This window comes from Plectrocnemia conspersa, unplaced genomic scaffold (genome assembly GCF_051122295.1).
Source record: "Plectrocnemia conspersa isolate PC_06_02 unplaced genomic scaffold, ASM5112229v1 ptg000014l, whole genome shotgun sequence".
Lineage (NCBI taxonomy): Eukaryota > Metazoa > Arthropoda > Insecta > Trichoptera > Polycentropodidae > Plectrocnemia > Plectrocnemia conspersa.
Window position 1 is genome coordinate 18,075,844 of NW_028277178.1, and position 24,300 is coordinate 18,100,143.

General features: G+C 35.1%; 1 protein-coding gene and 1 long non-coding RNA gene across 21 annotated transcripts in view; one reads left to right on the plus strand and one right to left on the minus strand.

Annotated features, from left to right (window-relative positions):
• The window catches only part of rdx (BTB/POZ and MATH domain-containing protein rdx), a 208,177-nt gene that overhangs the window by 34,009 nt on the left and 149,868 nt on the right, over nucleotides 1–24,300 (minus strand). The gene's annotated exons all lie outside the window — the stretch shown is intronic.
• Nucleotides 138–7,411, plus strand: LOC148226423 (uncharacterized). The gene is made up of 2 exons (XR_015812404.1): nucleotides 138–2,394; nucleotides 3,933–7,411. It is a non-coding gene; the product is annotated as an uncharacterized LOC148226423 (long non-coding RNA).

Genomic DNA, 24,300 nt, shown 5'->3' on the forward strand with positions numbered 1-24,300 from the left:
ATACATACATATATAAGAAGATTTGACATATATAAGAAGATTTGAATTATGATGATTCTTTAATACATATATTGGAAATTTATTTAGCAAATTAATTTCTCATATTTTTTGAAATAGTTTTGAAAGAGAGCCAAATATTTTTTCTTATTTTTTTTCGTATTCTTCAAAGGTTTTTGCGGTTCTCATCTAGGAATGTCGTTTAGGGGAATTTAGCTTGAAAAATGCATGTCATTTAATGAAATACTATGAATTTTAATGAAAACGACCCTAGACTGGCCAACTTTTGCCCCTTTACCTGGAAACAGCTGAAATGACGTCCCAGATTCTAAACCAAAAATTCTCAGGTTATCCAGAAAATCCAGAAAATAATTGTTAAAATATATCCTTTCAGTGTAATCATATCGGAATAAATTTCCACCGGTAAATACATATTTTCATCAGTGAAAATCTGCAGTAATATTTACATACGTATCATTATTTATTTACATGTTACGGTGAATGTGAATCTTTCAGTGAAGTTATATTCTCACTAGTGAAGTCCAAATACATTTTCACTAGTAGATACATATATGTATTATATTTCTACTAGCAAAAATATAACTTAAATGCTGTTCAAAAATCTTTTTATGGAACTCAATTTGATTGACACCATTTGCTATTCAAACCCAAACCTACCCAAACCTAACCTAATAATAGTTCTAAAACTAATTATAGTTTTATTGTTATCGTTACCGAGCACGATTTAATTGCTTTTGAGATCTCTTCCTCCGGATTGAAATTCATCATATATGATGTAAATAATGGTAAAGTAAAGTAAGTTTCATCAAGAACATTTTCGAATATTTGTAATTGTTCTAAACTAAAGCTTCGTCTAAAATATTTTTATAAAATTTATATTTGATAATTTGACATGGATAACACTATTGGAACATAAGTACAGTATAAATAATAATGTACTATTACTGCAGAAATACACAAGATGTTCACAACGATATATTTTTAATTACAGATGTTTGTTCGTAACATAAGAAATGTCTCTTCCTAAGCTGTTACATGAGAAAAGTGGAGAATATATTATGGAAGCAATATGGTTTTTAAAAATACGAAAATTTTTACAAAACAGCTCTGAATTCGCAATCCTTAGTTTTCAACAAAATTTCTCATGATTCAAATATATGCTTTCACACCATATGATATGTCGTCTAATAAATTTTGAACTTACGTTCAAAAGGATTTGGGAATTATATAAATATAACTTTTGATGAGAGCGACATAAATAGGAATGATTCCTAAATCCTCACACTAGACAATGTTGATGTTAAGAGACAGCTTTAATACATGTGTGCACTCGTCTTTAAAAACATTGACCAACTCGAGGTTTCTACAGCTCGATCCAGCTACGCCTGTGGTTATTTTCGTTTGTCGAGAGGAGATGAGAGTGCGTCTCGTCGGTTTTCTTCTTTATGCATTCCCTCGGGTCGATCTCCTCCAAGGTTGTTGCGATCCTCTCGCAAAAAAAAACGAAAAGAAGCAAACCTACAGCGCGTACGTGATGAAAATAGCGAGCGCGTGCACGGAATGAAGTTTTCTCACTCGACCAACTAGAAAATGGTCGTTCTAACTGGAATTATTTCGGTGGCGTTTTCACTTCGACTTCGTTAGAAGAACGCCTCTTTATATTTGCTTTCGAAGTGAAAAGACTCGGGTGTGTGCGGTATGTATGATGGTCGCTGTAAATTCATAACGTTGCTTTCACCTTCTGTCAGAAGCTAAGCGTAAGCGACTGGAGAGTGCTTTCGTTTCAGATGGCTATTTTGGTTTTCTTTCCAATTTCGTAACGCGCGCTGTTACGTTGTCGCATTGCGTAACGTGAAGAAAACTGGCGGCTATGTGCGAAGATTCTCAATTGCGCCGTTATCAAGTTCACGGTCGCATCTATTCAAATCCGGTCCGCTAGCCAGGTCAGCGGTCGTCAAACTTTTTCTCCGAGACTGTCGCGAGCACGATCGCTTTCACTGCATAAAACCATCTTTGTGATTTATCTACATTGTAAGCGCAGTTTTGAAAATTGGCCAAAGTCGGCGACAGAAGCAGTTTCACGTTTTGGAACGGTTCCAATTCAAATTTAAGCACTAATTATGTTGAATTTCTTTAACCTCTGCATTATTGAGATTCTTATTATGAGAGTGTTTCTTTAATTCTAACGAGAATTTGTTACAAGTGAATTGTGTAATGTCTCATTTCTTCACACATCTTTGAAATTATCACGTACGATTCGACCGCGAAAGTTCGTCCACCTCTCTCGATAGTTATGCAACGGCAGCTGTATGCGCCGGAAAGAGAGAGAGATTCTCGCAGACTCCCGTCATATCTCTGCGTGTGTTTTACGGAAACGTTATACCCGCACTTCACTCTCCGAAAGTTGTCCTAGTGGAAGTTCGACCGAAGTCGGTCAAGGTCGCAGTTTTTCGAATAGTGTTCGCACAGCCGGGAATTTCATACGCGTGCACGCTTCTCAACCTCGCGTATTATAACTACGTGCGTGTTTTAAACACAAAAAAAATTAAAGCCAAATGGAGAAAAAGGAGATGGTGGATGATTGCAATGCACCGGAATAGATCAATGTTAGTAAATAAGACATTTTATGTTGAATCGAGGCTTCACTGTCACTAATAAATAATAAACAGGAAACGTTCAAGTGTGCAACTAATGAATAATTTCTATTATTTTTTAAGGAAAAGTATGGAAAGTCAATTTGCTGAATTGAGATTTTATATACAATATATAGCTTAGGTCTTTCTCTTTATGATACATGCAAAATTGACTGCGGATTTTTGCGGTTTTTAACACATTGCATACCTTAAAAATGTATTATTCTTAAAAATGGGACGGGGCTTAGTCGCGAAAGTTACGACCTAAAAATTTGTTCAGAATCACCAAATATACACATATTTAAAAAAAAACGATACCGGGTATGATAAAATGCTAGTCAAATACTTTTTCTTAATATAAAACAGCAAATTTGTGACATATACAATTTTTTTTTTTACGCTACGCGGCTAAATTTTTTTATTACGCTACGCACGGCCGTTAAACACGGAATTCCTCTTCCTCGGGCCTACAATTAAAGAAATGTTAACGTCAAATTTAAAATACAGTTTTGTAATGATTGTAATTTTTTAATAATATGGTTACCGTGGTAAAATCAGTAAACGTCAAATTGTGGATCGCGTACTAATGAAATAAAATAAAAATTTGTTTGGAATGACTAAATATATACATATTTAAAAAAAACGATACCGAGTATGATAAAATGCTAGTCAAATACTTTTTCTTAATTAAAAACAGAAAATTTGTGACATATACAATTTTTTTTTTACGCTACGCGGCGAAATTCGCACGACCGTTCAACACGGAATTCCTATTCCTCGGGCCTACAATTAAAGAAATACTTTAAATAATTGTATTTTTTAGCACTTATAATATTATATATTTGACTAAGAGCACTTATGGAATCAACTAAAGTGGTGAAATAATTTTGGCCGTCCAGATCGGGCAAAAATACCAAACAGTGGCGCGATCGTGAAGACGCCCATATTAAAATTGAATCGTTCTATCTCAGTTTGCGATAAACCATCTCTATCTCTCTCTCTCGTCACGCGAGAGAGCGAAAGGGGAAGTATCTCGCCGCTCGCGCTCGAAGCGTCTTCGGGTATTACTTTCGGAAAGCGAGGGAATTTTCGGAGGCGACGAAGTCGGCCGCCTCGACCAAAATTACCCCCAGTTTACCTCCCGTTCGCGGTGACCTCGGAGAACTTGCGAGAGATTTTAGCGCGGGGACAACCGAGCTCGACCGAAGTAAGCCCGAATTTTCACATTATATTTCCCGTCCTTGGCCAACTGTCGCCTACTTTCGGAGAGTGAAGTGGAAGCATTACACTTTAATAAATTCAAAACGCACGCTCCAATTTGTATTCAGGTGAACCGTATCGCTTTGGTCGGCAACCTCCGACCCGCGGGTCAATAGGTGACCCGCATATGTAATTTAACAGAAACCCTGCCTACCCATGGGATTTCCACTGGGTTGATCAATATTTTAACGGGGAGCTAGCAAGGCGTATCTCTGTCGCTGCCGCGACGTATAAACTTAACGCTCTATTGATCACAAAATGTTTGCAACCAACTTTTTTTAATATCGTGGAAACTCCCGTGACTTTGAGAGCTATTTAACTCTTTGAACTCATAAGTCGAGGTGAACCCGACATTTTTTTTTAAAATAATTTAGAGCTGTTTTAATTTATTTTTACTTCAAACATCAGGTAACGGTTTAGGAAGAGACATTTTTCGTGTTACTAACTGTAGTTAAAATATCGCCGTTAAAATCTCGTATATTTCTGCAGTAATTAGTTATTATTTATACTGCAAATTCGCAAATCGTCAAAAACAAAAATTATATAAAAATTTTAGACGAAGCTTTAGAACAATTACAAATATTCGAAAATGTTCTTGGTAGAACTGACTTTATTTTAATACTATCCACATCATATATGATGAATTTCAATCCGGAGGTAGAGATCTTTCAATGAGTTATGCAGATTTCAAGCGACAGTAAATTTAATAATTATTACTAAGTTTTAAAGCCAGATTAAAAAATAATAATCTCTAAAATATTAATATTTTAACAACGCAGGTGGTCAATTTTTTCACGGCGTACCGCTGCAGTATCTACAGCCCAATTGTATTATTTAATTATCTCTATATTATTCATAACAGACACAACCATAACAAATCATAGCCGACAAACACAACAACGTGAAAAAACACTTTGTAATTGCCGAAATTACAGAAATCGCTCATACTTCAGAGTTAAATTGTGCAGCTGTGATCTTTCTCAATGTCTGGTATTAATTTGTTCTCTCTTAACCTTTCCCTTACTGTGCCAAATAAATCCGCGCGATACTGTGCTATATAGTTTATAGTATATACACATGCTAAAATGAGTGATTTCAAATCTGAATATTCATAAATATCGCTTTAATTATTCATAGTTGAGGTCAACATGTAATAATTTAAATTTAATTGCTGAAAATAGAAATGGCAGAAATAGCCGAATAGATAGGCCCGAGAGCTATTGCTCTGCACCCGCACCAGACCCGGTCGGTGATTCGCTCGCTCGCGTGTTAAGCGACGAGAGCGAGTGAGAGATAAGAGTGGCGTCCCGCACGCGTGACATTGCTAAATTCAAGCAATAAAATCGTTCCATCGCCGTCGCATTGGAACGCTTACAATAAGTGAGCATCGGATGAAGCACATCTAAACCGAATTTTGACCAATAGGAGAGCACAAAAAACAATTATCTCTTCTCAGAAGTCAAAAATCCACGTCAAAAGCAATAAAATCGTGCCGTCGCCGTCGCAGTACGCAGTGCGATATACGCAATAGATACGGGCTTCTTTAACCTTTCATTTACTGTGATGTACACCGAGTGTACATGTTAACTTATTAGGTGAATATATCTATAAATATGCCAAATAAAATGTTAATATTTTATCTATTATTCCGCGATACACTTACTTATTAAAGTAGCAGTCAAATATTTTAAATATTTTTTTGTGAAAAATTATCAATTTCTGCATTTATACAGAATAATTGCGATGATCAATGGATTTTTTATGAAGTAAATACATCACTAACTTATATATGCACTTATAAATATGTAATTGTGCTGAGCTTCCACTGTCGGACGGGCTCCCTTCAAAATTGAAACGCTCTACGTTCAAATTGTTACTATATTGCTCTATGTTCAAATTGTTACTATATTAATCGTATTGTTTTGTATGTTGATTTGTAATAATACGCGTAAACAAAACAAAAATATTTCATTTTTGTTTTGTTTGCTCGATATATTTCCAGTCCAAGGTAATGAATTCTTTTGTTTTTATTGGAGGCTTTGGCTGTCGACCAATGGAAAAATCAGCATTTAAATATAAAACAAAATAGCCAGTAGCAACGTGACTGTTGTTTATAAATTATTGTTGGCTGAATATAAATATTCGGATTGCAAACTAGTGCAATATAAATGAAGTAGGAATGTTTGAAAAATAACGAGTTCTGTGATAGACTCTTCTTTACAAGTGATTATTATCACATTATAAGATTGTATCAAGTGAACTAAATTTATGACATGACTTAAAAAGTATTTTTTTTTGTATGTAATATCAAAAAAACTCGTTTCAACCTCACCAAAAATATATAAAATAATTATTACGTGACGTACGCGGAAAATGCGACAATTTGTCATGGAAAACAATCTCGCGTGGCCTTAGCGGCTAAAGTCAAACACAGAGTATACGCAATCGACCGAACGGATATCGCCAAGGAGTTATGACGGCGACCGCCGCGACCGTGGAAAAGCCACAATTTTCCACATTATCACGTCTCTCGAAAGCAAACAAAAAATTACGCGACCTCTACCATATTATGAAGATAAACAAAAAGCGAGAAACGCCCAAAAGCGACGCAGCCGTAGAGCCACCCCAACAAAACCAAAGTCGTATCGAACGTTCCGTTCGTCGCCAGGTATAAACTTCGGTATTTGACGGCTAAAAAAGCTCTGATCACCTTCGAAATCACATGTGCGTATTATATACGTTTGGCTGTCTATAATACACGCGGGCTAAGCCCCTCGATATCAAGATAGTCGAGATTGAAAGAAACTGGTTTTTGCACCTTTGCCACGGCCGCGACCAGGTAAAACGGGAGGATGTATAATAATAATGCATTTTCATCCTCTTCAGGTAAAGGCGTGCGAGACAATCGCGGCCCAGGACAATGGCGTGAGTAATTTGTATGGGAGAAGAATTCAGTATACCTGATGCGATATAGCGCAACTCCTTTCATTTTGTTTTCATGTTTGGACTGGAGAGATTTTAAACATTGTAATATAATACACAGGATGTGACAGAAGAACTATTCTTTTCGTAGTAGTTAAAATGTAATTTTTTGTTCAACAAGAGCAACTTAAGAACGATGCAAACCTAAGATAAAATTCAATCGTATGGGACGGTTGAATTCTCGCCATATGCATTCAATGGGAAGACTACCCAAAATAAAATTAACAGATAAAAGTATATACTATTAACTGAGATACATATAATAATAAAATATCAGTCAAAAATGTTATATAATACCATTTATATACTATGTATCAATATAATTTATGTGTGTTGAAAATTACTGTCACAAAACAGAAACTGCTGTTGAATTTCGTAGTCACCGCAATAAAAGTCTGAAAAGATGAACTGTTAAATAAAACGTTTGCCGGATAAACATCGGAAACGAAATTGGTGTCAAGATAGTAAAAATATCTACATTAACCCTTTCCGATGTACTAGAAACAGTTTTTATCAATAAATTATAATATACTATAATATATGCATTTAAAATTTTATTTAACTTTTACTGGACATAAACTTTTTTCTTATGAATCCACTGCGGTCTAATTTATTTAATTACAAAAATACTTATATATAATTTATTTAGCGTATACCTTATATTCGTTCCAGATGTTGGGACCACTACCAGAAAAAAATACCATAGAATGCAATGAGAAAAGAAAGAATGTTTCGGTCCTTGTAAATAATATTTAGTTAATTGTTTACTATAATAATTCACACAACACCAATGGTTCTCAACATATTTTTAATCGCGCGAATTGCGGTATGATATTTTTCGAAGCAATTATCAACATGAAAATATGATTTCGTCGTAGTGGGAACGCAACGAAATCATATTTTATATCATAACCGAGCGTCCCAACAGCGACGGCGCCGACACGATTTTATTGCTTTTGGCGTAAATTTTTGATTACTGAGAAGTGATAATTGTTTTTGCGCATTCCTTTTGACCAAAATTCGATTTGAATACACCAATACTCTCATATTAAAAGTCTGTAATAATATCGGTAAGGAGAGCCATCATATTTTTAATACATAGTGTAATAAAAGTACAGACAAACTATGGAGCAATATACGAGATGCGACATCTGTGGATACTTTTTTTTTGCTTATTGTCCCCTAAGAGAAATATTATGGACTAATTAAAGACTTTTATTACGTTAGGTTTGGGTTTGAACAAAAAATGGACGTTTCGCAAATGTCAAAATGTTTCATAGACATTTTAGAGCAATATATAGTTTCACTAGCGCCTATCAGTTAAATTATATTTTCGCTAGTAGAAATACATATCTATTGGTGAAAATGAATTTAGACTTCACTAGTGAAAATATAGAACTTTCATTAGGTTAGGTTTGGGTTTGAACAGCAAATGAAGGTTTCGCAACTGATAAATTGAGTTTCATGGACATTTTATAGCAGCATATAATTTTACTAGTGCCTATCAGTTTCGCAGTAGAAATATGTATCTACTGGTGAAAATGTATTATGACTTCACTAGTGAAAATATAACTTCTGAAAAATACACATTCACTGCAACATTCATACATCGCAATTGAATAAATAATGATGAGTACGTAAATGTATTACTAGTTATGGAAAAGTTGAAATCATATAATTTTACTAGCACCTCTGCCATATAAATTATATTTTCACTGGTAAAAATATGTATCTACCGGTGAAAATATATTTCGATATAATTTCACTGATATGACATATTTTAAAAAATATTTCGGGATAGTTTTTTTTTTTTGAGGAATATTTCGACTTTGTTAAGATTCATGGTATTTCATTAAATGACATGCATTTTTTTGGCCAAATGAGGGGCAACTGGCCACCAATATCGTGCGATTTAACGCCATTGGAACACCTAAAACCCAACATCCACCAAGTTATAGCCGAGATACCGCCTGAATTGTACGAAAAAGTCATCAATCGGCTGAATTACATCAAAAGATATCTTTAAATTTGCAATTTTTCTTTAAAAGTTCGGAAAGTGAAGTTGGAGGATCACCCTTAACATATGATATCATTAATCCTCACAATGTTATAGACCTATAATGGGACTCAAAATATATTGAGTTAAAAACAGTGATTTAATTTATTTAAAGAAAATATGTAAAAAAAAACTTTAGTTTGAGAACCATGGATATCAATTTACACGTCTAGGTTTTGAGCGGTTGATACGTAATCTGTAATCCAAGGATGGATTAACAGATTTTACGACGAATTCTAGTAATTTAACAATTCCGGATAAAATGGTTAGGAAATACTAAATCTTTTCACCGTAATATATTGATAGAAGTATATTTGAGTAACTCATGAAATAAAATCGTCAAGTCATTTAAAATGGCTTAAAAAATATCAAATATATTGTTGATGACATAGATGCCTCTGGACTTCTAAATTTTAAATTAATCCTTTTCTTTCGACACCTTAAGTTAGTAAAAAAATAATGAACAACATATTCTACTTATTGTATCGCTTAAGAAACAGATCGATATTTCTTTAACATATAAGCGATAATAAAAAATGACTGAAAAGAAACACCCAGGTAAAAATAAGCGTATAATCGTTGTTGAGCTTTTCGAGTTTGAAGTGAAAAGGATAGACAGGGTCACATTGAGAAAACTACGATCCGTCTCTCGCAAAGTATGCAACACAAAACAGTCTGGCCGAACGGAACGCGGGTAACCATAAAATCGCGAGACTGCCGGTCGTTATGTCAACTTTGTCAATTAACGAGGTCGCAAAGAGTCGACTAAATATTAGATATGTTTCCTTAATAACGACTGGTAATGTCTATTGATAAAATCGGCAACCTTGGCGAGTGTCACGATAATGGAAATGCACGATAATATAAAGAGCCATCTGTACATATAAGTACTATTAAAAAAGATGCCCCAGTACATTGCGATACAAGTCGTGTTTGTTTTATTGTACTTTTTCATAATTTATTGAACTAACCTTGCGCTGTAAAGACACGAAAGGTTATTAATCTCGATAATGCTATTTATTTCAATATACATATATGCACAACGACAATTATAATACTATGCAAATACAAATAGGGTTGCATATAATGCGTTTAATTAACCTTTTGTACTCCCCTTTTGGCTTATTATAACTGACATTGCAAACATAATTCCAGTATTGACCGTTGTCTAACTAGACGACATTAATATGATATTGCATGAAAACTAAGTTTTCTTTATGGCATAATTAAGTTTGTTTTTAACATTGAGAGTTCATTTTAAACTTTATGAACAAAAAGAGTATAGTTCAAAGACTCTTAGAAACGATCGAATCGCAAATGAATTTGTAACATTCTTAGAAAATCGTATCAAAAATGTGTTAGAACAGGTGGACACCCTATTGGCAAGGACGATGCGGTTATTTCAGTCGATATTGCTAACGAGAAGGTCGTCTCGTGTACGAATGAAACGTGCGAGTGTAACGTACGAATCCTTCTCGTATAACAAATAATATAACATTATGTACATTAAAATAATTCGATGAAATAAATTGGGCGTATCGCACGAGTTACGTTATGCCATTATTATCTATCTAACCTTGCGATTGTGCGACTGTCGTTATGCACGAATATTTTGAGAATGCTGCACTCACACGATACAACAATATGCATAAACGAAAATCGAAACGACGATCGTGCCAGGTACTCGGCGTGTTCGGAGATAATAAAATACCTCTAAAAATCTCGTATTATATGAACAATAAGTACACACGCCCCAGAGTATGCATCTGTGAAAACATAACAAACGGATAATTGAAAACAATCACCGTAATAAAGACACAATAGTGTCATTTGAGCGTATATAAACTTGACATTGAAACATTTATGTTTTTCACCTCCCCGGAGACTCGTAAAGTTATCTCTGAGGCGAGACAGAACGAATTAAGACTCAGTGTGTGTTTACGATTGTATTTATCCGATTTAAGTTTCGTTAGACGAGGCTCCTCACCATTCAATAGCAAATCAAAGGAATTTTTGAGCATTGTCATATCCACGCTGTCTATTGACAGAGGAATAGAGTCGCTTTCACAATTTTTATCTCAGTAGCGACACAAACTTTAGAAAATAGCTATAGTATACAATATTACAGACACATGGGCTGTAAAAGTCTATACTCAATTTGCGTTAACACAGTCAGTTCGAGAGCTATCCATTTAATCATTATTCATAATTGAGAAAAAAAATTAGGAGTTTGGGTTTACGCCCCCTACTATCAGCTCTAAAGCACACGATACGGATATACGTTCGATATATAAAATAAATATAAAAAATGTAGTACTGTAATTTCTATAAATTTATTCGAAATACGAGCATATCGAACGTAAATCCGTATCATGTGTTTTAGAGCTAATAGTAGGAACGTAAACCCAAACTTTCCATCTTTCTCAACTATGAATAACGATAAAATGGATAGAACTGACTGTGTTAACGCAAATAGCGTATTAAAGAAAATGTCGATTTACAGCGAGAATGTTTTTAAAAATTCACGAAATCGCTGAGAACATATTAATTTTAAGAAATAAATATAAAGTTTAAAACATGTATTGATCACACACTATAAGAAAAAAACAAGCTGATAATAAATCATACTAAAACTCATTATTTTTTTTATTAATAACACAGATAAAATATTTAAACTAAAAATGAACAATGAAAACCAAATAAAGGATAATTGCTATTGGAATATTATACAGATTCAATACATTCTCCCAAGTGCTACTGTTTGGGATGTAGTGCCAAATATCGAATTGCTCATCTTAAATATATGCAAAATGGAAGGAATCTTTAAAGACAGCGGAAAATAATATATTCAATATAGCAATTATTAAACTAGAGAAGATTAAATTAACAAGAAATCTATTGATTCAGTAAGCTGCTTGTTACATCAATCGTCAAATGATTGTAATTATCAGTAAATATAAAATAATCGAAGTAGTTCATGTATGCTTCATATTTAACAATATTGGGTATCATTATATTTGTTATGTTAACCAAATAGATTTTTTGAGCTGCAAAACTCATGGTGGAAATGAGATTGCAAGATTTTGTTGAAAATATTTGCGTTGACATTCAAGACGCTTGTATACAATTTCTTCATAAAGGAATAGAAAATTATTCATTAATGATGTTATAGCAGTACCAACTTTTTGTGATCCAGAAATTTTATGTAGAACCTCTGCTCATAATATCAGTGAGCTAACTAGTGATTTCATTGTTTCATGTTATCTATACAGATGAATAATAATTTAATAATGTGGGTGACAAAAAACGTTCAATATAAAATACCGAGGATTAATTGGTAGTAAAGATTTAGTAAACGTATTCGAAGAAAACGCTAAGGTTCCATTTAATCACTCATATTTTATTTATTTTATTTTATATATAGTATATATAATTCGGTGATACCTGAAAAAACAGGTTTGGATCTTAGTATCTGGGAGAACGAAAATAGTGTTTTTTATTTAATTATAATTCTGATCGAATATCACAGATTAGGTTTTCCTAAATTTTCCTATTCTCGTGTATTATTAATTAAAATATTTACCCTCGCTGTAACGCATTACTGTTGATTATTATAATCAAAAAAGAGCATGGATGGATAGAGATCTTCGAAGATTGGTTCAAAACTAAAGACGTTCCTGAAGTGAGATATATTTTAAAAAGTATAGGGGTGCCACAGAAAGTAGTATCGTTAATAGACAATGCTCCTTCTCATCCGAATGCATGGTTGCAATTTTTTTTACAAAAATTACTCTTGCCGAGTAAGATCAATGGCTTAATCACTTTTAGGAAAATTTACATAACGTGAAAATATATGTAATTGATTCTATAAAATTAAAAATGTTTTGAAAATATCATTCGGGAAAACATTTGATCATGATTCGAATGATCCGGGATTTTAATGTTAGAATGGTGTGGATATCGTTTCTCTTGTCATTAAAACAGAAGATACAAATGATACTAATAATTTCATTAGTCACAAAACGGCACTGACTTTACTGGACTACATCGGCCAAAGGTGATATGCTGGTATATTATATAACTGCACCATAAAATAATATTATCATATCTTAATATGATTAAGACGCATTTTTTTTGCTGTGACGTAATTTATCAACCGCAGGAATCGAGTCATATGAACGTTTATATATTAATATTAATTTAATGTAAACAACGGTTTAATATTTGAGTATTTTTATCAACCATGTAAGGTGAATAATAAGATGTAATTTTGAATTCGATGTAGGAACAATTGAAGCACAGTTGTCGTGTGCACAGTTACACTCTGAACATTAGCTGGGATAATATTGTACAATATATACTAGAACTAGGTACTATCTGAAAGCACTTGAACCGATCGCACTTCGATGACAAAAATCGAATCGTATCATAAAGGCAAACGGCAATTGCCATTCTAGAGACCGAGCAAATCAACACATCTGCGTGCTTCCGCTTTGAGATTCGAAGGTGAAACGCTGCGATTGGTACACACAAGCTACTAAAACAAACAGAAGCGAGGGCCACACCGCCGCAGTGTTCGATAGTCGAACGTAACATAAAATTGGGCGAAGATTCTTCTGTCGTCTACATACACGTTATGTCGCGAGACGCTAACGTTCGCGAAGAGTTCGCCGCGTTCAAGGTTTTGAAATTTTTCCAGATAGCAATGCGGACAGACTCGAGCCAAGGTTTTCCATGTGCCGCAGAAAAATAAACCGACGCTCCAATATACTCTGCCATTGTTAGAGCGATACAGACGCGGTCAATGGATGTAGCAAGGTGCCGCGACCTTCGTAGGAGCAGCGTCGTTACGTGCGAAGGCTCTACACGCATATCTATATACCTTTACATGTGTGTGAGAGAAGAAAATTAAAAAAATAGACGATGGCAATGGACTGCGCGGTTCGAGCACCCGTGACGTTGAAGAACTCCTAGAAATAATATCCTTGAAACGAATAATTATAAGCGTGGATCTAGATCTCCGCAGCTATCGAGGTGAGCGTCTTCATAACGCATATTTATAAGAAGGGTTAAACGTCTCGTATGCATACAGACGCAAAAGAAGGACATGCTGTACCGAGTAACGGGCTCAATGACCCATCAATGGCATAAGAATCATTAAAGCTGAGCCTGTACAAAACACCCACGAGCGAAATGTATGCGTACGAGTACTGTCATCAAGGGGGACGACGACGGCAATAATTTAATCTGGTTGCTGACATCTCGCATGCCTACGTGGTGTGATAACGTCACCGCAGCGTTAGAGGTTAAAGTCGGCCAAATGCCTCTCGCGTATTATAATAACTTATATCAACGTACGATCGTCGAGAGGACCTTCTAGTTTTCGCTCCTCACGTTCTAAATTAATAAAGGCGGTCATTAGATTGAATTTGGAACGAGAAAAAAATCTATAAATATAACAAATCGTATAAATCGCCTTTGAAGCAAGTTACGGTTGGAAGTTTACGCAAACGTTTTGTGGGTCATTCGAAGTGGAGTAGCTGCTAGAATTAGACAAAGCGCAAGGCCGACCCTATGTGATCTCTAATCGACGCGTCCAAAACTGACGTTAGCCCAATTCGAACCAAAAAAAGCGATTTGATGACTTTCTTTAAATGTAAGGCAAAATTTAATTTCTAATCAACGGGAAACACATTTGTCAGTGTTATGAAAATATGTTGGAAAATTGAAAAATATAGAAGGGCGCAAAATAATCATCACTACTCAGAAATTAAAAATTGACGTCAAAAGCAATAAAATCGTGTCGGCGCCGTCGCAGTGGGAACGCTCGTTGCACTGCGACGGCACGTTTACTGCTTTTGACGTGAATTTTTGACTTCTGAGAAGTGATAATTATTTTTTGCGCTCTCCTATTGGTCAAAATTCGGTTTAGATGTGCTTCATTAATTTCCCACTAATTTAAAATCGTAATATTGTATAAAATATTAATGTCAAATGTAATACGAATGCTAGATAACCAAGCGTTCCCACTGCGACTTAATTGCTTTTGACGCGATTTTTTTACTTCTGAGAAGGGATAATATTTAGATGTGTTTCATTCGATTCTCACTTATTAGAAGTGGTAAAATGAATTATTTATTTTGTGAAAATTAAATAATGGAAAAGTGGTCTCAAATTATGTCATTACTTTATTACTACTAAATTAAAAATATAAATAGCTCATTGTTTTAACTATAACGATTTTCGAAGTTGCTCCTAAAAATATATATTTAAATAATGGGGAAGTTTCGTTGGAACAACTTTTCCTAATTTAGTTAATTCGGAATCGGATACTGAAATAATTAATGAAGATGTCATTAAAATGTCATTGACAATCGAATAATAATTAAACAAACAACTAATAATGCACCAAAAACTTTGTCCGGTAAAAATAATAAAGTCGAAGAAATGGTTTTTGAGATTTTGCCAACAAGCTGAGATCGGACTTAAAACTATATAAATCTTAAACCAACATCAACAGAAAGCGATCGAGCATTCTCAACGGCAGGATAGAAATTGACTGATCTGATTTGTCCCTAAATGCCTCGGTCTTTATAAAAACATATTTTTCCACAAAAATATGTATTTTTATATTTATAATATAATTTTACAATTTCAGTTTTCTATATAAAATTGAAATTGCAGTTTTTGTGGTTGTTATAAATATAAATATGGCAAAATAATATACTAAATAGTATATAAATAATAATAAGATAGACATAAATAGAATTTATTTGTGATCGTATAAAAATATTTGTCATCGTGCAACTAATACCACAACACAGTACGCTTAAACAATTAGCTAAATAAATGAATAAAATAACTAATAAATCAATACAATATAACGTATAGCATTATATACCATAATTTAGTAATTGATTGGACAGTAATTTTGACTTCTAAATACTGTTTACTAATACTTTTTTCAGCACGCTTCTCGTCTCGTTATATTTTCGCAGCACCCCGTGACCACTTGTTAAGCCGCCTAAAAGCAAATAAAGTAATCCAAAGTGCCGCGCATAAATCTCGTAAGAAAAAAACTTGCAAGCAGTTAAACGGTAAGATACAAATTATTTGGGTGACCCAGTTTAGAAAAAAGCATCGCGTTATTTTAGCAACGCGCGCTAAACTGCTCTTATTTATTTTATTATGTTTGATAAAGCAGAAGCGGGCGGGGGTGATGTATCAATAAAGTATGCGAAAAAATTTGGGGCAAGTCTGTTTTCGTGCCGAGCGTGAAAAACATTATTATTTTTACTTTATTACACGCTCGACGGCAAATTTAAAGAAGATCGAGCAAATACTCTTAAATATATATGCTTTCGAATCGGGGACTGGTTGTTTAAACCGACCCAAGGATTTTTCGTGTATTGCGACCGCTCCGTAACTGACTGACGTTGCGAAAATGAGATTACGTTCTATTTTTGCACGCATGCGAAATTTGGTAGAATTTCTTCTCTGCAATATGCAACTGAAAGAACGCGAGCGATGTACAATAGGTACACGTGCATATGCACGGACGTACGAATCGTCGAGCGCACATATGCATGGCATTCGGTATCAGACATTTCCCTCGGGGTTATACACGTTCAGCATCGGCGTGTACGGGAGCACTAACCGTTCCAAGGTCACGTTAATAATTATTTACCTTCGTTAGAACGAAAGCGCGAGGCGAACGATGCGAATTAACGATCAATGGGAAATTGCCCGGTGAAAAGTCAAAAGCATGGCGAGGCGGACGCACACCTTGTGTGAACCTCGTCGGTAGAAAAGTTCGCGTTGATGACCTCTGAACTTATGAAATGTGAGAAAATTTTAGGGGTACCAAAGACATTTACTTGGTCTGATATTTAATACTAAGCATTGATTCTTATCCAGCGAACTAATCCTTGCTAAATATTAAATAATATGCCAAGGTACCTCAATTCGAGATAGGAGAATTTAAAAAAAAAATTGACTCGACATATGAGTAACTTAAAAAAATATCATTCATTTAGGTAGTATGTATTTACCATTTCAATATTGCCATGAATCTATTTTTATTTTTTAAAGAGAAAATTGATTTGACATACGAGTAATCATTTTGAGGTCATTGATTCATATTTTTTTGTTGATCGGCAAATGTTCAAGGAAGTCGAAATGAAATTTTTGCTAATAGCAATACCTAGAGTAGGTCATAAAATTATCGCCAACAATGTTTTCGGAGTGTTAATCGGAAAAATCTGTCCCCTTACATACTTTTAAACAATTTAATTATTACAGGCGGCCCTCGACTTTCGGACGTTTGACTTTCGCACAATTCGCTATTTCGCACATCTAAAATAAAACAATTTTTTTAAATTTAATTTATTTTTTTAATAAACGTTCTGATAGCGGTGAATCTTTTGCTTCAATCGGACGTTCGTATGATACAAACAGGTCTACGATATGTTCAATTTTGCAAAATAAAAATATAATTAAAGAATACGTTCAAAATTGTAGAAAATAAAGATATATTTCCACAATCTTTAATGATATGTTGCCAAAAAAAACACAGCAAAAAAAAACATGGATGAAATGGAAAATCTTTGTCATCGTAGATCGATGACCAACATCAAAAAGATGTCCCTCTGAGTATTTCAATTATTCAAGCAAAAGCTCTCAGTTTGCACAAAGATTGGAAGGATAGATTAAAAAATATTTTAACACAGTTTTTCAAGCAAGTAACGGTTGGGTTTACAATTTTAAAATGAGGTATTCTTTTCATAATATTAAATTTACTGGAGAATCGGCTGATGCGGATAAAGATGCTGCAAAAGAATTTATTTCCTAATTATCCAAAATTATTGAAGATGTAGAATATTCCTCTAGCCAAATATTTAATGTAGATGAGACAGGTTTATTTTGGAAAACTCTTTAACAATGAAAAATATGAATAAAGCCTTCACGCACCTTGACAAATTTTTAAATATTATGGAAGATTGTGATCCCAATGGAGAACGCATATCTCAAGTGCGTTGGGCGATCAATAAAAACATAGCATGTTCTAAAATACTATATGAAGAAAAGAAAAAGAATAGTGGAAAACAGTTGACTCTTAATAACTTTTCAAAGAAACACCCGCAAACCCCATTTAAACGTGTCTCTTAAACGCCTCTTAAATATCTTATATTTACTTGATAAATAAATATTTTAAAATACACACAATTTCAATTTTTTTTACTTCCCTCGACTTTCGTACATTCAACATTCGCACACATGAACCAATTATGTGCGAAAGTCGAGGGCCGCCTGTATAAGACCTAAATCCCACCTCCCAACTTTTCGTGACAAACATTGAATCTGGAAACAGAAGAGTCACTGAGATTTCAGACCATCCTCAAACTCTTCACAACCACAGCTATGTCAAAGACACGCAAAATAACATCGCGAATGGCATCGGAGAGCTTTACGAGTTACGCAAGAACCTCGTTAGGTCATCGGATAACCCGAATTTGTTGATTAAGATAGAATGGTTCACTTTAACAAAAGCCTTTTCGTAATCTAAATATATTACACATATATTTGAGTATTAATTTCGAGAGATTTTATCATCGCTTTTATGAATTTCAAAATATCGGATTTATATATAATCGTTATATTTCCTTTTTTGTTAGTGCATACAGTATTTTGTCGAGGTTATAATGAACTGTAAAGGTTCAAGGAGACTTTTATAAATATGACTGAATGTCCGCAGCTCGACAAGGCATACCTGACGAACACCTCACCTCGCAGGGTTGGGAGAAAAAGGTTCAACAAATAATACTTCTCCGCTTCTAAAACATGCACGGTGATTCACTCTCGGGCAGTCGATAATATTAAACGAGGTGTGAATCACGGGCGTAATCTGTCCGACCTGACGAGGGTTGTGCGGTCGAATAAATCACATTTTACTTTTTGGTCAAACGCGATGTGCCATGGAACGAGTTTGAATTGTAAATATAAAGTTCAGACGCGTAGAAAGTATGTTAAGGATAAGTGATTAGCGCCGACACGAAACGATGCCGTCTGGTGTCACGGCGATTGGGTGAGCGTTTCATCACAAGATGGTATAAGATTCTTTGTTCGCGCGGCGAACGAGTCTTGGATTGAATTTCATCAGGGCGGGTCGCAGCAGAACCCAGCGGTTTAACAAAGGGAGCCAGGGTCCACCTGACCTCCGGCAAGAGGTCGCGCAAAGTGAAACCAGAGCGGCAACCTACTTGCGCTCCGCTCGGAAAAGCGTCACGGAGTTTCGGAAGGGTCAACCGCTCGAGAGCGGTCGAAGACACCAGATAACGCGATGGCTGCGAAAGAATATAATTAGCCAACGTTCGATACGAGACAATAAAAATTCTCTCGAACTCGATCGTGAGAACGGAGCCTTTGTTTTGTACGTGTGTGTGTTCTGGTTAAGTGGGACGCGCGCAAAAACCGCCAAGGACACGACACGGCGGTGAAACTGCGAATCCAGTAGAAGAAAGTTTAGTGAAATCAAAGACCATCTTTAGCACAAATCGCTAATTCGACATAACGAAAGAAAGTCTACTAAATACGCGGTGAAGGGGAAGACGGCGAAGAGAAAGGAACAGGCGACGGGTGATCCGATCCGACGTTTTTACGGCTCAGGTAGGCAGGCAGACGGACATGTGTGGATAAAAAAAGCCGAAAATAAGGTCACAGACCCTGGATTTACCTGGAATAGCATCCTGGCGAAGGAAGAAGGGTCACGCCGAGGACTCTGGCGGCTACCCATATTCCGCGCGGATAAAATAACAATAAAAAGACACTGCTTAAAACTGAAACAGACTACCTGAATAACAATTCATGGGAAGGTTGAAAAGGACAAACAGCTGCATATAGATTGATCGAAGAACAGAATTCGAATTCCATGTATCAAACGCCGATCGTTCAACTAAAGTTTTTCAAGTTTATGATGATCTTTGAATTAACATGACTCAACACAGTAAATTTAGTATGTTATTAATATTATATTAACTAAAATAATTGAAAAAAATCGATATCCGAAATTCAAGAGGCTCAACTCAGGTAAAAAAAATCATTTCAAGGCAGTATTTACAGATTTTTTTATGAATATATCCCACATATCATATATTTGTAATAGTTAAATCAGTTTTCATAAAACTGTAAATAAAAATGTACTCAAATAATTTTAACACTTTACGGTCAATATACGCGATGATATTCGCACGACACTCACCCGTGCAACTTTGACATTTTGTTTGATATTTCCACAATGTAACAGACAAACACATTTATTTAAACTACTAACAAATACAATGAAAACCGCACACTCACCTCCAATAGAGACACACTCGTAAAAACTTATATATTATATATTTTAACAATTTAAATTTATGTTTGTGTGGTATTGACTGACTGTTTTTTTCCTAAGATAATGAGTTTTAATTGGTATTTTTTCAGACTATTGCCATAATTAATAGTAAAAGCTAACCATTTTTTTTAATTCTGTGACTACAACATCTCTCCATTTTCACGAGTGAACTGAAATTACGTATTTACTGTGATTTTTCTCCCGATATTGTCTGGAACGAATCAACACCAATGAACTGGTACACATTCAAAATTGTTGAGGATTATATTTTGACCTATCGAATGTCGCATCGGGAATATCTTCTTTTGAAGAGATACGCGGTCTTATTACAATTATGTATGCTTCTGACCTTAGTAACTTCTTCAGAATTACTGTGATAATAAATTGATATCACATTCACTAGAAGGTTGGGAAAGATGATCTTCAAATGTTTCTTCTATTTCCCCTTTTTTTTAATAATCACAGTAAAAATCATACAACAAAATAATTACTATTTTAAAGTAGGTAAAAGATCTCTCAATACAGATTATGTATTATCACAAAATAGTCTACAAATGTTTTTTAGTAGCAGCCATTAATCTACTAAAATATCCGAGGCTTGCCTAAAACGGTACAGCGCTAAACCAAAAACAGTTTTAAGCAATTGGTCAGCAATGACATGGGATATATAATACTTATAAATTTTAGTTTTTATCCTTCCATTAAATTTTATCTCTTTTATGACTAGATAAAATTACTAGATTTTTCCAAGTGAGGGCAAAATTTGGTCAGTTAGTGGTATTTTTTTAATATTTCCATTTCATTAAATGGCATGCATTTTTCAGAAAAAATTAGTCTCAGTTTAGAATCCGTATCAAAAAAATATATAATAAATGAAGCACGCCTAAACCGAATTTTGACCAAAAGGAGAACGCAAAAAAATATCCCTTCTCAGAAGTAAAAAATTCACGTCAAAAGCAATAAAATCGTGTCGGTGCCGTCGCAGTGGGAACGCGCAGTAACACGCGTTCGAAATAAAAATAAAGAAATTATTGTAGAAGTCACAAAGTTCGATATTTTAAAAATATGTAAAAGTATTTAATCATTATTTTATAATAATCTGTATCGTTTTTATTTTTAAAATATGTATATTTCGTGATTATAAACATAAATTTATTTTTTATTTTATTGGTAAAAAGTTAAAAAATAAGTTTAGGTTCTAAGTTTTGCAAATTTTCGCCGCGCGGCTGCAGTTGTAGGAATAACGCCCGGTATGCAATGTGTTGAAAACTTTTTTTGGGTGCTGCGGCTCCGCAGCTCTTTGACTGAATTCGAACCACCGGATAAGATCGATTAGTGTGCGCCGGGCAAGGTCGTTCGTTCGCCGATCTCGATCAGAAAAGCCAGTCAGTGCCGATGCGATGATGATGACGTATGCGTGCATATAAAGATGTTGAAAAAGATCGAACTTGTTTCCGATTAAGCGCCGCGGCGGCGTTCTACTCCACTTTCGGTTTTAGGGTCGAAGCCCATCGCGCGACACCGTGACCTTTTTATGCGGCCATCTCTGTGTAAAAGCGGATATGATTAGGCCTCGAAGCGCGAGAAGCGAAAAAAGAGCAAAAAAGCCTCTTCGCCGGTCTGCTACGCCCGGCGATAGAGGCAACAGGTCGGAAAGCGGAAATGCGCTCTGTGGTCCGCTAATAAAAACGCATTACAATAGGCAACGGCTCTCAGGTGTTCAGAAGATAATACAACCTAGATTGTGAAGGATGCGACAGCATCGTCAAAATAATACAATCAAGAATGCGAGACTACCAGTAAGATATGTATGTAGATCGTGTGTTCAATAAGGTCGGTAGGTTAGCTATCGGTTATACACGCTAGAATCACCGTCAAGCTCTTAATCGTAATTATGTATGCGATTAATAAACGATGCTCAACATTGTTTATTTAAGATTATATTGCAGCGAGGCGAGCGATTCGAAATAGCACCGAGGTTCTTCATATTAATCATCTTTGATTATTCAAATATGTAACATGACTTCCTTCACACCATTGCTGACTGACATAAACTACAACAAACGGTCCTTTGATCTTGGCAGAGCTTGCAATAAGCCGACACGCGTTTTTAGGCAATTGAGTATAACATAAATCAAGACATACTAGCAACTCATGGCTCAACGCTAATTAAAAAAATATGAGCACTCAGGTGCTAAAACGAACATTTTAAAACACACATTGGCTTATCGATAGACATAATCTAAGTAAGACATATCAATAAAATTCGGCGTTAGATAAAATCGTGTTTCGGCGTGTTCTGCTTTCAGCCATAAAATTTAGTCCACGGTCAATATTTGAATACAATTTCAGCGCAAGAGAGCGAGAGTGACACAATAAGAACCTCTCAATTATCGCATTTTCATTGTGATAAAACAAGAGAAAGCACTCAAGTGATTTCCTCAAAAATGCACCTATAATTTATTGATGATCTTAGACACGCGATATTAATCTATACTACACAATAATATAATATTTATGTATATGTAACGGCTTATGCAAAATCGATCAAATCAATTCAGCGATTTGTCAGATGTCAGTTGTAACACTATTGTTGAATTCAAATGAATTACCACCCAAACTCTATTAAGCTGCTATTACGACAAAATAGTCGAATATATTCGTAACTTATGAAGATTTGAAAAACACAGTTTGAATAATGAATATCGGCTCATACTCACACAATTCCATGTTATACAAAATTAATGCAATGGATCGACAAAAAATCATTGTTCACCACAAATAAGGACATTCCGTGCGAAAAATCAGCTGGTGAAAAAAATTAAAAAAAGTCTTTATTGAAGACCGTTCGAGGAGTGGAAGACCTAATCTTTTTCATTTTTTTTAAATTTATTTTTTATCGATAAGTTAAGAAAAATAGATCGTTCAAAGACTTATTCACAGTAGTGTATAAATCGACGTTTTTTAGATTTTTAGTCCTAGATTTTTCTAATCTCACATATTAGGTATAAAAAATTCAGCTCACAGAAAACATTATTTATGCATATAATAAAACGTTAACTGTCAAAAAGACATACATAACTTTAAGGATCAATATGCACTAATTGGGTGAAGTTGAGTACAAAAGTTGATTTATGTAAGAGGGTGAGAAACTCACTACGGCGCACTTACAAGTAGCCCTTTGTGTACGTTTGCGAAAGATTTGACAAATTCGCATTATCATCGTGTCCACACAGTCAGTGATGTAATTCGCAGTGCGACCGTTTCGCAACGCGAAGAGTTATTAGTGTCAATCGTATCAAAACGAGAACGTCGAAATACGATTGTGGGAAACCTTATTGGCCGCTCGCGAGAATTTAGGTTGCTCCGCCAGCGTCAGAGTAGAGATGATCGGTCTCTCTCCGATCTCTAGATCTCGATCTCGCGCATGTGTGTTTGCGCTAGAGATACAAAATGGCGACAATATAGGAAATATTATTAAGGCCGATACACGGTGAGAATGGCGCAACGCGCCCATGACACACAACTCGTCGGCAAACGCGACACGCTTTTCCTATAGTACGTATATATACACAGCGAGCGCTCGAAATTTTGATATACATATAATGAAACGTCGCGAACAGATCAGCTGATTTTGACAGATCGGCGAGCCGCATAAGATATATTTATTTATATATATAGATCGCCCGTCGCTTATCATAACCGGCCGATTAATGCTCTGAAAATTTCGCTCGCAGGCACTGGAGCGCGGAAAACGCTAAGCGAGACAAATCTGGCGTGGAGATTCGCAAATCGGACGGCAATTTTCTCCTTTGTTACTAAGACTTGCACTGTAGAAGATCGTTACATAAATGCCTGCGTTTTTTAAGCATTAGCATAAAAGTTTGTAGAGCGCCATGGCACATTTATCACTTGCGCTACGGCAAGGATCGAACCGCGATCGCGCAAGTAAAAAGTGG